Source organism: Phocoena sinus, chromosome 15, assembly GCF_008692025.1.
Source record: "Phocoena sinus isolate mPhoSin1 chromosome 15, mPhoSin1.pri, whole genome shotgun sequence".
Lineage (NCBI taxonomy): Eukaryota > Metazoa > Chordata > Mammalia > Artiodactyla > Phocoenidae > Phocoena > Phocoena sinus.
The window spans coordinates 35,662,247-35,678,494 of NC_045777.1; the positions used below are offsets into that span (position 1 = coordinate 35,662,247).

Genomic DNA, 16,248 nt, shown 5'->3' on the forward strand with positions numbered 1-16,248 from the left:
TTTAACTATGCATACTAATAAAAAATTTTAATAAAATTAATATATCTATATACAGTTTATCTATATTGTTGGATGTAACTCTAGTTTGTTTTGACTTCTAACATTTTACACCATGACTATATTACAGTTTATTTATCCACTCTCTTTTTGGTGGGCATTTTAGGGATTTTCAGTTTATTGCTGTGATATGCGGATCTGCTACAAACATTCTTGCACATGTCGCCTAATACAGAAATTCTGTTCAAGAGATTTTCTTGACTGTATACCAAAGTGTGGATTTGCTATGTCATAAGGAATAGGAATCTTCAGTTTTACAAGAAGATGCTAAATTGTTTTCCAAAGTAACTCCATCACTGTATACTTCCCTAAGAGACCCTTTGATCCAGACACTTGCCAACAATCAATATTCAAGTCAGATGTCTTAAGAGTTCCCAATAAAATGGGAATAAAATAGCATCTCATTGTGGTCTTTGCCTTTCCCTGATGAGTGAAGAGAATGATCATCCTTTCATTTCTATTTCTTTGTTGTGTCTCTGGTTTTGGCCACACATGTTTTTTAAGTAAAATGCCTATTTGTATCTTATGTTCATTTAAAAAATTGGGTTTTTTTTCTTATTTCTTTATAGCAATTTTTTGTATATTCTCGATACTACATTTTTGTCAGATGTGTGTGTTGTGAACATCTTTGCCAGGTTCATACCTGTTTCTTACTTTGTTGAAGGTATAATATGATTTACAGATTTCTTAATTTTAAGTGTCAAAATTTTTGTTCTAATGTTTATCATTAGCTATTGAGGCTTGTTTAAGCAATACTTAACTACCCCAAGGTCTGAATTATATTTATTTATATTGCCTTCTAGAAGTTTCAGAGTTTTGGATTTGGCTTTTAAATCTTTCATCTATCTGGAGTTTATCTTTGTGCATGGTTTGTGGTAAGGATCTAATTTCCTATTTATTTATGTAGATAACCATATTTTAAAACTTTATCTATCAAATAATTCCTCTTTTTCCCACTGATCTGCCATGCCACCATGTTCATATATAAAATTTGCATACATGCATGGGCCAGTTTCTTAGCCACCTATTCCATTCCATTGGTTAACCTGTCTATTCTTGTGTCTGCACCAATCTCTTGATTACCATAACTCCATAACACACCCTGTGTCTGCTATTATACCCCTTCCTATTACTAATTGGTTCATCCACTTCTAAGTGAGCCTTCTAAGGCTCACTTAGAAAGAGTGAGCTCAATCTTATTTGGCTCAATACCTTGAATTCATCTCAAAGAAGCACCAAATCTGTAACTTTCTTATAAAAAACATCTGCTGAAAATAGAAAATATTTCAAAATAGCACAGCGTAAACTTTTTCAGTTTAACCCTTCATATGCACACTTAAAAATTAATAACAAATATCTTTAAATCCGTTTCTCAGATTTCAATGTGCATACGAATTACCTAGAGATCTTGTTAAGAATGCAAATTCCGATTCATTGGGTCTGGGGTAAGCCTGATGTGATACTGCTCATCCTAGTACTTTGAGTAGCAGTGCTTTATAAAGTGATTTTATCCCACACAACTGAGTCGGAGAACTTTTCCTTCTAGAGATGGCATTCTGGCTATCTTTGGAAAACCTTTTGAATTTTTTACCTCACACTTCTATTAATTCAAGAACCTGTTGGGTTCTTTTTAAATCTCTCTGGACGTTTTCAGGATCCCTTCTTAATTCTGAGGCATTGGTCAGATATTTCTTTTTTTTTAATGCATTTTTTTCAGTCGACACATACACATACATACATATATATATATATATTAGTTAATTAATTTTATTTTTGGATGTGTTGGGTCTTCGTCTCTGTGCGAGGGCTTTCTCTAGTTGCGGCAAGCGGGGGCCATTCTTCATCGTGATGTGCGGGCCTCTCACTGTCGCGGCCTCTCTTGTTGCGGAGCACAGGCTCCAGATGCGCAGGCTCAGTAGTTGTGGCTCACGGGCCCAGTTGCTCCGTGGCATGTGAGATCTTCCCAGGGCTCCCAGGGTTCGAACCAGTGTCCCCTGTACTGGCAGGCAGATTCTCAACCACTGCTCCACCAGGGAAGCTCAGTCAGATATTTCTTGTTCAAGTCTTTTTTTTTCAGTGTAGACTCTTAAGTCTATTGGACCATGTCATGTATTTTCAAAGGTATAGACTATTCAACTGAATAAATGTCTACTTGGATGTGGTAAGACCTGGATAACACAGTGGGAATAGGAGAGGGAAGAAAAAAAGAACATAATATCCTCTTCTCCATTCTACCTACCATGACAATGTATATCAATTTTGCCTTTGTTCTTCCACTATTCTATATAAGAGTGTCTACCAACTTTCTGCTTTAGTGAATCATTGAGGGAATACAAATATATGGCTTCTTGCTAATGCTTGATAGAAGAGGAGGTTATTGTAAGTAGAAACTGTGGTGTAAGAATAACTAAGTTTGAATTCTGACTTCATTATTTACCAGCTGTGTGACATAGCCACTAAATGATAGTAGTATTTACCTCATAGAATAATGTAAGAATTCAAAGAGGTAATCCATGCATATAATTCATGCCAGTTACTTAACCTAGTGCCCAGCATATAATAAATGCTTAAAAATATTCATAGTAATAGTCATTGTTATTTGACAACTATGACAGATAAATTACTAAAAGCCTAGTGGAAGAAAACTTTTGTGCTTAAGACACTGGTGATTAGTTCATTTTCATGTTTGGTAATTGGAGGCTTTGATTTCATGGATTAACTCAGATGCAAGTCTGCCCACAGTGATTTACAGTTTCTAAATCAATAATACATACTGATTTGACAATTCATGTTGTATGACTAGCTCAGGTTATTGTGTAACTTTACCTTGGCTCACCAATTATATTTTAAGTTTTTAACCCTTAAGAGACAACTGTTAAACACCATTCAGGATTCCTCAAGCCAGCTACCACAGAGCCAGCCATTTACATTAGTAAGTGCTCAATAAATATTCATTAGTCAATTCAGTGGTTAACTGTAGCAGTTCATACACCTCCACAGGGACTTAAGTGGGTAAAGCAGGAAGATTTAATCTCTTAAATCAAGAGATTAAGGCTGTTATCTTCGAGAAATTAGTATATTATCAGTGTGCTTCCATTTGTTTCTTGAACATAATTTTCCTGATGTCTTAAGAGAACTCACAGGAAGAATTCCTATACTAATAGAATAACCATTCATTAGTTTTCAAGTTCAATGAGACACTAAATAACTCCAACCAGTTGCTTGGCTTTCAACTCATCATTTTGACCTCATAGCAGACACAACTTTCTCAGAAGAGTCCATACCATCATGGTGGCCATGACAGACGCATTTGCAATTTTATTCTGTTACATGTTTTCCAAAGAAGTTGGTTACAGATTTATTAAGTAAATATTAGATATAAAAATAGATATTTTAGGGGAGTAGGATAAGAAAGTGAGTGGGGGGAGGGATAGATCGGGAGTTTGGGATTGACATGTACACACAGCTATATTTAAAATAGATAGCCAGGCAAGGACCTACTGTATAGCACAGGGAACTCTGCTTAATATTCTGTAATAACCTAAATGGGAAGAGAATTTGAAAAAGAATAGATATATGTATAACTGAATCACTTTGCTGTATACCTGAAACGAACACAACATTGTTAATCAACTATACTCCAATATAAAATACATTTTAAAAAAAGAGTGAATAGAAATTTATGGCTGAGTAAAGGTGAAAGAAAGCCAAATCATCGATTCTATTTCTGATTATATTTTAATCCAAAAGACCATATTTTAAATCAGGTTCCATGTCTTGATTAGTGGCATTTCTCCTTGAAAATATTGATTGCATTTGGCTCCCAAGTCTGAACTGCTAACATACTTGCATAAAGCAAAGAAGTTTAGTTTGTATTAATGATATGTGATCAAGGCACAGGAACTCTTAGTAAAGAATTATGCACTTACTATGTTTGTTTGAAATATAAACAAAGGATAATTTATTACTTGGTGAGGTGGGTCATTTCTTTGAGACAGAGCATTTAGTTAGAAGGCAAGCTAAAGAGAAAAAAGTATCAACTTGATTTATTAGAAAAACATTGAAAATAAACATTTTAACAGATATTTATTTTAAAGCAGAAAGCTTTTCCTTTAAACATACATGATACCTCTGGAATTGTTACTCAATTATTTAATGCAAAGGCCATTTTCTTAAAGGCATTATATTTCTGCTACTAAATTCAGTGCAGTAACATATTTCCTTTTGCAAAATACATTTGATCTTCTTTTGATGGGATAAACTGTTTCTGAATATGCTCAGTACATCATACATTATTTATTCATCTCAATGCTCAGCATAATTTTTCTTGACAGCCTTTCTCTCACTTGAAATGTTATGTAACAAAACCACCAAAACCAATTGGCATTTGAGTTTATCCCTCTGTTCCATATGCTGCTGAATGAAGAAGGAAATAAACACACATCATCACTCTGCTGGGCACATTTCAGACACAGCCTATCTTTTCTCCTGTACATCAATGCCTCTTCTCCACAGAAATAATTTCACAGCAGTTTTAGATTCGTGCTACATTATATATGACCACTGAGGTTACAGTCTATATAGCAGAGACCAAAAGATATCCAAGTTCACATTTACTTGGATTGCTGCTAGAATTTAATGTGCTTCAAGGCCAAATAGATCTGTGTAGATTCAGAAAGGAATGACTGTTTTTCAACTTAAATCTAGGCATTGGACAATTTATGGTAGATCTTCAGCTCAAGTAATTTATAAGCAAGTCAAATAATATCAACCTGCATTATACGTTAGGGCACATCAATCCCAAAACTATAAGTAAATCCCTGTAATTTTTACACCTAATGTATGTCAGCTAATAAATTCAAAAACTAAGTGAATGTCTTAGTTTGCATGCCCCCGGAGGCAAACCCTCAGACGAGGATTTAAGTACACACAGTGATTCTGAGAAGTGATCCCAGGAAACTAGTAGAGGGTAGTGAAAGGAGGCAGGAAAGGGAAGACAGCAGTAAAAAGTGTGTTTGTTATCAAGCAAGTTACAACCATGGGCAACTGGTGCTCAACCCTATTGGGAGACTATGTAGAAGATGCACCTTAGAGTTATTCCATCTAAAGGGTAAGGGAGCTAGAGTATATGCTTATGCCAACTACTGGGCTGCACTTCCAGGCATCTGTGCTCTCTACTAGAGAAAGCAGGCAGTTGGAAATAGGACAGTCTACATTGTAATCGTTAGTCCAAAGGGCTGTAGGCTCGACGATGACTATCACTGCTATAGTTACTTCTGAATTGAATGAGAAGCCTCCCCGCCACCCAAGATTATAATGCTACAGCCTCAATAATCCAGACTTCAATGTCATTGAATCCAGTACTTTCCATCTGATATATGTACGTTGACAATAGTCAAATGTGTTTAGGTTTACAAAATACTTTCCAAATCTGACGCTACTTTTTTGGCAAGACTTAATCACTAAATACACAAATGGTTCCCAAGAATCCATGTATATAAGACTGTCCTGCAAAGCTACCTTAAGTTCTAAATCAGTAGTTCTCAAACTTTGGGATGTATCAGAATCAGCCAGAGGGTTTACTAATACACAGATCACTGGGCCTGATAACTTGCATTTCTAATAAGATCCCAGGTGATGTTGATGCTCTATGTAACTTCACCCACTTCACTTGCCCCAGGCCTAATCATTTTTGTTTTACCATTATTACCAAAAGGATACTATACATTTTAGAGAAAGGAAATTTTAGGAAGCCTTGAAATACACTTTCCAAATAACTGGAAGTGTTAAGCAGAGGAAGTTTTTTCCACCTCAAAGAAGTCAAGGTTGGAATCTTCTATCCACAGTTGAAAATTCTATAATATTTATTTGACTGACATGTATAGAAAGATGGTCATTCATAGGTAAGGATTAGATTGATAGGTTTTCTGAGTGGGATTTCCTTTAACACTATGAAAAATTATGCATTTAATAATGTTTTTATTATTGTTTGGTCACTGATCTCTGGGGTATTTCCAACTTTTACAGTATTTTATTTTACTTAGCCTACAATTAGACAAAATAGTCATGTTTTAAAAAGATAATTTGGAGTTCTTATATTGTTACTTTTTCAGTTATTTTGGAATGTAATTGGATGTGCCACAGAGAGTAAGAGGGAAATGATATGAGTGAGCCTTTGATAAATTTAAGTGGCAGTCACATGAACAAGTGTGCAAGGGGACAGGAATTTAATGATGTCCAGTACTTCTGGTCTTAAGTAATTCCTACACTGGGATATCAAGGAGAGATGATCACTTCCTCCTCTGTGCTACTGCTGTATATTGCTTATCACTTTATCATGGTATTTATCTCAGCATATCACATTATTATTTTATGTTTCACATCTCCCGCTGGTCTTGAAACCAGGGCTGTGTCTCGTTCATGTCTCTATGTCTAGCATTAGTCACAGTGCCAGGTACACAGAAGGGCACTCAGTAAATTTTGGATAAATGAATGAATAAATCAAAGAATTTATGAGGGAGTAAAGGCAAAAAAGTGAGTAAATGTAGAGAATGAACCATGAATCGATGGCATTTGCCATCCAGCCCAGTACTGCAAGTATTGGGACATGTTCCCTAATTTGGGATTAGGATGGCTTTCTGGCCAACGAAGTCACCTGAGAACTAGAACAGGTTTGGTAGAACCTACTAGACTTTTGTTTCACCAGTAACTTTTCCTAAAGTCATTTATCCCTGTGTAAGTAAGGTTGCCTATGACCCATTAGAAGGGCTTTCAATCCCTTAGATTGGGTGATTTGAAGAAGTCACCCAGGTTTTTAGAAGCAGCCTTGGGGTTATCCACAGCAGGAGATGGTCAGATGATGGCAAGTTGGAAGCAGAAATTAAGATTTAGCTGACTAGTTCAGCTTTGTTCTCGAAGCAGAAGGAAAAGGAATAATGTCTTAAAATTGATTTGCAATATTACTTAATTGAAGTCTTCCATTTCTGTCCTTATAAGAATAGCTTCATGATAGCCATAGACTATATATTGTGTTGGCCAAGAAGCTCTTTTGGGTTTTTCCGTAAGATGTATGGAAAACCTGAACGAGCTTTTTGGCCAAACCAATACATTTTAAACCAGTGATAACAATGGAAGAAAATGGAGATTTTTTTCACCCAACACTTTTCTTGTAGAAGAGAAATAAAGATTGATGGAAAATTATAATGCCCCTGGGATTCATAACACTAGCTCTTTCTTATAGCTATAAAATAGCTATAAAGTACTCAAGATTTATTGTTAGGATTATTCTCTAATTTTACTTTAAATCCAGAATAAATAAGCCAAATATGCCCCCAAGCAACCTTAAGAGACCATCTTTATGGCATAAAATTGCCTAATAAAGATGAATCATAAATTGGAGAAACACTTGTCATAACTACACATACTCCCTCAACCTTAACATAAATCATGCAACACAAATTATATATGTGAGAATGTATTGGTTAGCATAACACTGGCTGCTGTAACAAACAGCACCAAAATACAATATAATTCTATTTCTTCTTTCATATAACAGCCCATTGTGGGTGTTTCTGGTTGGTAGACAACATGCTTCCACATGGTAATTTAGAGAACCATATTCTTTTCATAATGTGGCTCCATCATCCTCTAGGACTTAGCTGGAAAAGGGAAAGAGACAGTAAAGATGCCCCCATACGCCTTTTAACAAGCTGGCCCTGACATTTCATTGGCAAGAACTGGTCAAGTGCCCCCCTAGGTGCAAAGATAGTGAGGGGGCTTGTAAACATCGTTCTTGTCTAGGCAGCTGCCATCCAGGCATAGCAGACACTATGAAAGGGTGAATGTAAATTCGGGGGATAACTTGTCATATTTTACCATGTAGACCAAGATAATGGAATTCAAATCTGCTATACCTAGAATTACTCTGAATTGACTGCCACTCATGTAAGACCCCAAAGATAAGTCAGCAGAGTAACCCCTCTATGTTCCAAATCACCTCTGAAGACCTCATGAAAAAAAGAGATCCATCAGAGAAAGGATTTGGCCTTGAAGACTTAAAAAAGAGCATTTCTATAAAACACCTTGTAATTGGGTTAATCAGATTCCCCATTCCAAACCCTGTGGGTTTAGCAGTCACATCACCAAATTTTGATAAAGGAGGAAATAGGAAAATAGACATCTCAAATTATTTAGCAAGTCCCTTCCAGAGGAGCTGCCTAGAATAGGGTCAAAAGCTTATTCCAGGTATAAGTGTCTTTTTCTTCCCAGCAAGGAGCGCCTTGCCACAAATTCAGAACACCAGCGCGATGTGGTTATGTCTCCATTCATGCAGCAAAGAGGATGGCAGCCAATCCCTGAGCTGGGAGGACTCAGCAGACTTCTGGGTAGCTGCCTATCACGTCCAAAGACATACCTATAGAATATATTACCCAGATACTCTGGAAGTTGCAAATTGACCTGCAAGGTAGCTTTTTTTGTTTTTTAATTTCTAATTTAGGTGCTAAAACTGACAAACCAGAAGATTTAACATGAAAATCCATATTGCTAGCTTCCTTTGAAAACTCAAATGCAGCAACCTTGGGCAGGTATGTGGCAGCAATCTAGTTGGCAATTTTGGGCGGCTCCTCTTTGTAACCAAGAACCCGAGGACCACCCTCTGCAATCCCACAGTTCTCGCCTGGCCCCAGTCTCTCATTTACCTTTCTACCTGGCCCCATTTCAGTTTTCTGGCTCTGAGAAAATTCATTATAGTTGCCAACTTGACCTGAGATGGAGAATTCAGGAGTGAAAACCAGACTGCTCCAAACCCCTCCAAGGCCAAGAGATCAAATGTCTAATTTCCCCTCAGATTGAGTTGTAAACAGTCAACCTAAAACCACAGTAATTTAAGCAGAAGACATAAACATCATGTTTAGAAGGAGTGACCATCTAATTAGAAAATACTCGCTCCCTAAACATCAAAATCAATTGTCCTGATAAAACCCGAGTATGGCTAACCACTCTTGAAATACACATTTACAAAAAGAAAAAGAAAAACCCAAACTAATTTTAGGTGATTGGGAGAAGAGCATTCTCTAGGGATGTGGCTGAGTTCATTCTAGGACACAACACAGCCTGTCTCTTGCTTTTTAAATGCACAGGCTTTAAATCAAGGGGGAGAGCAGTTCTGGCTGGGGCTCAAGTGTGAGTAATTAAGAATTAAAAGGAGTTAAGACAGGTGCGTGCAGGTGAGGACACTGATCTGAAGGGAGGCCCAATCAGGGCAGGACCTCCTTGAGAATAAGTCTTGGGAGGCCACTCTGGCAGGTCTGAAGGGCTCCCAGCCCAAGACTTTCCTAAGAGGATGTTTCCCTGGGACTCCCACTTCTCTGAGATGATTGCAGCACCACCTGCACTATAAACATTTGTTTCTAATGTGACTCAGCATAGGAACTGAAATCATAATGTAAGTTCAATTCTTCCCTGCTGGTGGTATTCCACTTGATGGCAAAAAAATACACACTTCATCTACAAATAATTAGCCCTTGCATGGCTTTTATTTCCACTGACTTGAGGCTTTTTATTGATTCTTTTAGGGTTTCTGTGGTTGAGAGAATGGGATTCTTCTGGTAATGCCTTCTTAGCCTCCGTCCAGTGGACATAAATCACGCTTTGCTGTCATGCCCTTGCTTCTGATGGAGCAGCTAAATCAGGAGCCACAAACTGAAGACTAAACTGAGCTTTTTATTTGACTCTTGGTACCTGTTAACATTTTTGAATTTGAGTGTTTTAAACATGAAATACAATTCTAGTTAGCCACAGGTGTTGGTACTCCTCTATTGCCTTATACCAAACCTAATTCACAGATTTATGTTGTTTCTTGGTCCCCATGGATATTTGAATTTAGAGATTTTGAAATTAATATTCCTGTATTAAATTGATTCATGCATGAAAAGTCTTAAGAACAGTGCATGCCATACAGTAAACACACAGTAAATTGCAATTACTACTTTCATTGTATTACCATCATTATTTTTGTGGTTCTATATTTCATTGCAATTTACTACCAATATTTACTAGATTGGTTCTATCCCAAGAGATCTTTCTTTTTCCTTTAAACTGGACTTTTTAAATTCCAATTTTCCATTTGCTTATCCTTTCTTGGAGTATCCAACTCTTTACAGAAATAGTCTGATTAAATTAGACTGCACTTAATGGCAAACAGGAAAACAGCCAGCTGACCAAATAAACAGGTCCTAAACTGAAGAATTACATAGGGGGAGTGAACAGCCAGTGTCTTCCAAGCATGACAGACACAAACAGAAAAGTCCAGTGAAGGCTTAGAAATAGACCAGGTTAACTGCAGCTGGCTTAGAGCCCCTTTTGTTTTCCAAGAGCCTGAATAGGCGTACCTTGTTTTATCACACTTCACTTTATTGCACTTTGCAGATATCGCTTTTTTTTTTTTTTAACAAATTGAGAGTTTGTGGCAGCCCCATGTCAAGCAAGTCTATCAGTACCATTTTTCCAACAGCATTTGCTCACTTCTTGTTTCTATGTCACATTTTGGTAATTCTCATAATATTTCAAACCCTCCACCAGCAAAGAGATTTACAACTCACTGAAGGCTCAGATGATTGCTAGTATTTTTAGCAATAAAATATTTTTAATTAAGGTATATACATTGGTTTTTTAGACATAATGCTATTGCACATTTAGTAGACTATAGTATTGTATAAACGTAACTTTTATATGCACTGGGAAACAAAAAATTCATGTAACTTTCGTTATTGCAATATTCGCTTTATTGCGGTGGTCTGGAACTGAAACTACAGTATCTCCGAAGTATGCCTGTAGTCTATCATTAAGAGGGCATGTCAGTAAGACCCTATGCCATGGAACCCCTCCTCAGCATCACTTTTCATTAACAGACACTTCCCAGTTATTTGTGACAGCAACTGTAATACCCTAGTCACATAAGGAAAATACACTGAAGTTATTTGTTATTCTTCTATCAACACACAGAATATCAGGTTATTAAGATCTTCACAAACCCTGTTTTTACAGAGGAAAGGGATTGGCCTGGAATGGTTGGGTTGGAGCCTGGATTAGGAGGCAAGAGTTTGGTGTTCAGATCTTGCTTCTGCACTAAACCACCTGGGTGGTAGGCTTCAGTTTCCTTATTTAAAAAATAATGGTTAATAATGTGCAGAATGTGTATTCACTCAAGTCTCTTAGCTTCCTTAGCCCAGAGCACAGGTCTTCAAAGATTTCAACCATATTTTGGTAGTTTAAGTACAATAGCAACTTTCAGTTTGACAAGGTGTCTCTGGACCATGATTAATCATTTTGGTAGAATCAAAATTGTTTTTCTCTTTCACATTCATTTTTATTCCCAACTATGATAGTCCTCTGCTGAGTCTTCCTACAGAAAGCACCAAACTAAAAATAGAAAATTCCTAGTGTTACTAAACCCAACTTGGACCCACTTGTTCGCTGCACAGCAAACCCAATCTATTGACACTGGGTTGTAGTGAAGGAAAGTACAGCATTTATTTGCAGGGTGCCAAGCAAGGAGAATGAGCAGCTCATGCTCAAAAGACCCGAAGTTCCCAATGGCTTTCAGGGAAGGGTTTTTGAAGGCAACATTTGAGGTGAGGGCTGCAGGGTGCATGACTTTCTTCTGATTGGTTGGTGCTGAGGTAACAGGGTGGTGTCTCAGAATCTTAATCATCAGCCTTCTGGTTCCAGCCAGTTTGGGGCCTATGTGCTTGTGGTCAGCATGTAGTCACCATCCTCTACCTGGGTGGGGGGATCTTACTTTCTGTAGAAAAACTCAGAGATATGTGTCAGACTGTTATGTATATCTCTTGAGAGAAACTAGGGCTCTGTTTTATCACTGACTATTGTTTGAGCTGTCATTACTTTTCTTGCTTAACTGCTTTTCCTTTGTTTCTGCGTTCCTTCACTTCCCTAATTAGTAACTGCTTGTGCCTGCTCTTTGAAACTCAGGGAAGGCCTAGGAGACTAAAAGACCTTTTCTTCAAACAAGAAACAGGGGACATGGAGGAGCTTTTGTACCCAGGAGGGTCCCACAGGGTTCTGCTCAGTTTCAATCTCCCCTTTTCTTTGATATTCCTCAATCCTAAGGGGAACCAGGGTGGGATAAGAAAGGGAATAAAGTTTTGGATAGAGAGGTTAGTCATAAACTTGGCAGGGGAACTCTGTTTTAGGGACACTTGATTTCACTAGGCCTTAATAGCAGGCATCTATAAGGAGAGAGTACTCCAGCTCTAACACAAAATTTTCAAGGTCTAGAACGCACACATTAGCTGGGATGAAGTGGCTTAGCCAGTAGCATAATTATTGCCTTATGTTTTAGTATACAGCCAGCCCTCTGTATCCATGGGTTCCATATCTATGGATTCAACCAACCTCAGATTGAAAATCTTTGAAAACAATTTCAGAAAGTTACAGAAAGCAACACTTGAATTTACTACATGCCAGCAACTATTTACCTAGCATTTACATTGAATTTACAACGATTTACATAGCACTGACATTGTATTAAGTATTATAAGTAATCTAGAGGTGATTTAATGGGAAGATGCTCATATGTTATATGCACCATATCATATAAGGGACTTGAGCATCCTCAGATTTTGGTGAGGCCCACACCACAGAATTTCATGAACATTTTTGAGAGAAATTATGGGAGTCATAGGGGAAATGCTACAATAATACTGCATAAAACACAAAACTTCTCTGACAATAATAAATATTTATTTAGTTCACAACTTTCAGAGTTCAGCTGATCTGGGCTGAGCATAGCTGATCTTAGTTGGGCTCTAGACTCCTAATAGATGGAGCTTTTTAGAAACAGAGCCAGATCTTGCCCTGCATACTTTTCATATTTTCTTGTAATAAACAGGTATTCCATTTATAAGAAGAAAAAAATAAAGAGAAAAGCTCTAAGTTGAAATTCAAGTAAATGCACATTTGTAATTCATTCATTAATAAAGACTTTTTTTTTAAAGAGTGAAATATATGGCATTTAATATACATTTAATTTAGTTTATAAATTAATCATATTAATTTATTAAAATAGTTTAGAGTATAATAAAATCTACTACTAATCCATGATAAAAGGAAGAATCTACCAAAGTTATAATTTAGCCACAACTGGGTCAATTTTTAAATTAAAAAAATATAAAATTAGATTATTATTATTATTGTGATTTATAATAAGGAATATACATTTGGTCTTCATCCCAGTTCCTGGCACAGAGCTCCTGAAACCCTTGAATTTCCTAAGTGTTAAGAGCAATAAAGGTGTCTTTTGTTATGTTAATGAGGAGACTTGGGGGAAGCACCTAAGGATGGGGCTGGTTGTCAGGGGAACTAAGCTAATGATTGGAGGGTTGAAACTTTAATGTCCATCCTCCTGACCTCCTCCTTGGAGAGGGCAGGGGCTGCAAATTGAGTTCACTGGCCAGTGGCCAACGAGTTACATCAGTCATGACTACATAGAAAGCCTACACAAAACCCCAAAAGGACAGGGTTCAGAGATCTTCCACATTGGTGAACACATGGAGATTGGGGAGAGGGGTCCACCTGGAGAGGGCATAGAAGCTCTGTGCCCTTTCCCCATACCTTGTCCTGTACATCTGGCTGTTCCTGAGTTGTGTCCTTTTATAATAAACCAATGAGGCACAGTGGTTGAGAATCTGCCTGCCAATGCAGGGTACATGGGTTCAAGCCCTGGTCTGGGAAGATCCCACATGCCGCGGAGCAACTGGGCATGTGAGGCACAACTACTGAGCCTGCGCGTCTGGAGCCTATGCTCTGCAACAAGAGAGGCCGCGACAGTAAGAGGCCTGCGCACCGCGATGAAGAGTGGCCCCTGCTTGCCGCAACTAGAGAAAGCCCTCGCACAGAAACAAAGACCCAACACAGCCAAAAAAAATAATTAATTAATTAATTAATTATAAGAAGCCAATGATCTAGTAAGAAAATGTTTCTCTGAGTTCTGTGAGCGACTCTACCAATCTAATCTAAGTGAGGGGATCGTGGGAGCCTCCAAACTATAGCCAGTCAGGCAGAAGCACAGGTGACAACCTGGACTTGCAATTGGCCTCTAAAGTTGGGGGAGGGGTGTGGGGCAGTCTTGTAGGACTGAGCCCTTAACCTGGGGGATCTGACGCTATCTCCAGGTATATATAGTGTCAGAATCGAATTCAATTGTAGGACACCCAGCTGGTGTCACAGAGAATTGCTTGGCGGTGTAGGGAAAAATACCCCCATATCTGAACTGGGTGCAGAATCATAATTATTAAAATTAGATTATTAAAAATTACCAGAAAATGTAAGTTTAAGTGTTTATTTGGCATTTTCTCACATTTTATATTTTCTTTCTTTTTTTCATAAGTTAAAAAAGGAAATAGCCTATCAAGCACCATAGGGTCTTGTCCACCAATGACCTAAGAGAAATCGGTGTCTAAGTCAGGTGCAATATATCTATACTGAAGGTCCCCCAGTCTAACCTAAATGAAATCCGCTGTTTCTTAAACATAGGGCCCCATGCTTTTCTCCCTTTCCCTACATTTTTTGGAAACGAAACTTTAACTGCATGTGTTGCTGAACTAAAATTGAGACAAATTCATGACGAGGTCTGAATGGTGGTAAATGGAAGCTGTCAGACACCAGGGTGAGATTTCACTTATGCCAGAGTGTGTCAGTGTAAAAGCCCCACCTGGGGAGAAACTGGCCATTGCCTTCTTATATCTGATGCTCCGGAGGGTTGTCCCCAGTGCTGAGGGTGGAGCTGTGTGTGAAGGTGCCTTTACCACATCATGGCAATGTGAATCTCAGGCCCTGTGGGTATCCCTCTCATAGAGTGTTTCCTTCTTGGTTTATTGGAATTCACATGCCAGGACAACATATTCATAAATACCCAATATTTGATATTTGGGGGGAATAGGGGACTTTCAACACTCAGGTCAGCCATTTTTATCAGGCACTTTTTGGTGTGGAAAAAAAAATGCTCATTCAAAAAGATCCACAACCCATTATTCGAGACTCTTGGGGCCTCTTGTTTTTCAGAATTCATAATTTTTCTGATTTTAGAAAAGGAATATGGTGCATATACCATAAGCATTATATCCCAAGGGGGGCCGGGTCACCCTCATAATCAAACAAATTAATATGTCTACAGTACCGTGTATGGACATTCACAAGAAATGGGATTAAATAAGGATTATAAATAGCATTATATCAAAGTCAATGATTTTGTTACAAATTTATAAAAAACTTCTCAATTTCAGAATTTTGGGGATTTTAGAATTGCAGATAAGGGATTACTGATCTCTATTAAGTTTGGCAAAGTTAATACATAATACTTAATACATAATAATAAGGGATTACTGATCTGTACTAATTTTGGCAAAACTTCTCTGGCATAGAAGCGAGAACAAAAAGGAATTGAACTAAAGGGGATGTTCTCAAGCTGCTGGCACTGAAGAAAGGGGGGTCAGGACACCGCAGGGCAGATGACCTGAGGACTATCTTCATCCCAGGTGGTCAGGGGTCAGACTGCACTGATGCTGCAGATAGAGGACATACAGCCAGGATTGAGACCAAAAGTAGAATTGGGAGCTCAGAGTAGAACCAGGACAGGAAGATCGTCAGTGTGTCCAAAGTAGACCAGCCACAGCCACATTGGCATCACCCGGGAGCTGCTGAGAAATGCAAGATCTTGGGCGTTTAGGAAAAGCATTTAGTCTCTCACGCCGTATCTAAGATTAAGCTCCCTGCTTATCATTCAATAAGCAGAGAGAATTTTATTCAAAATCCTGGGTTTCATCTGGGCTCTGAGCAGCAGAGCGTCCTAGCAGGCAGCACCCACCACCCCTCACCCCACTTCTACCAGATGCCCAGCTTTTACTTGTTTTATGGCTCAGGCCAGCATAAGCCTGCATTTGAAGAAAGGGTTCTGTGACTTTTAAAAGTCTGAAAATTCTCCAGAGCATTAAACAGATAAATTTGAAGGCAGTTTTAAAAGGTAGGTAAAACGGTTTATGAAGCAAATAAAAATTAGAAAGAAAAAAAGGAATCAGAATAAACAGGTGATAAAAGAAGTGAAGATAGAAGTTCAGGTTGACTATATGAGTATGCTCAGTTTGTAAAATGCATTTAGCTCCTGGTTAGAAACAG

At 38.0% G+C, this 16,248-nt stretch overlaps 1 protein-coding gene across 1 annotated transcript in view; it reads left to right on the forward strand.

The window, feature by feature from the left end:
* PLCB1 (phospholipase C beta 1) overlaps positions 1-16,248 on the forward strand; it is a 699,731-nt gene that overhangs the window by 679,919 nt on the left and 3,564 nt on the right.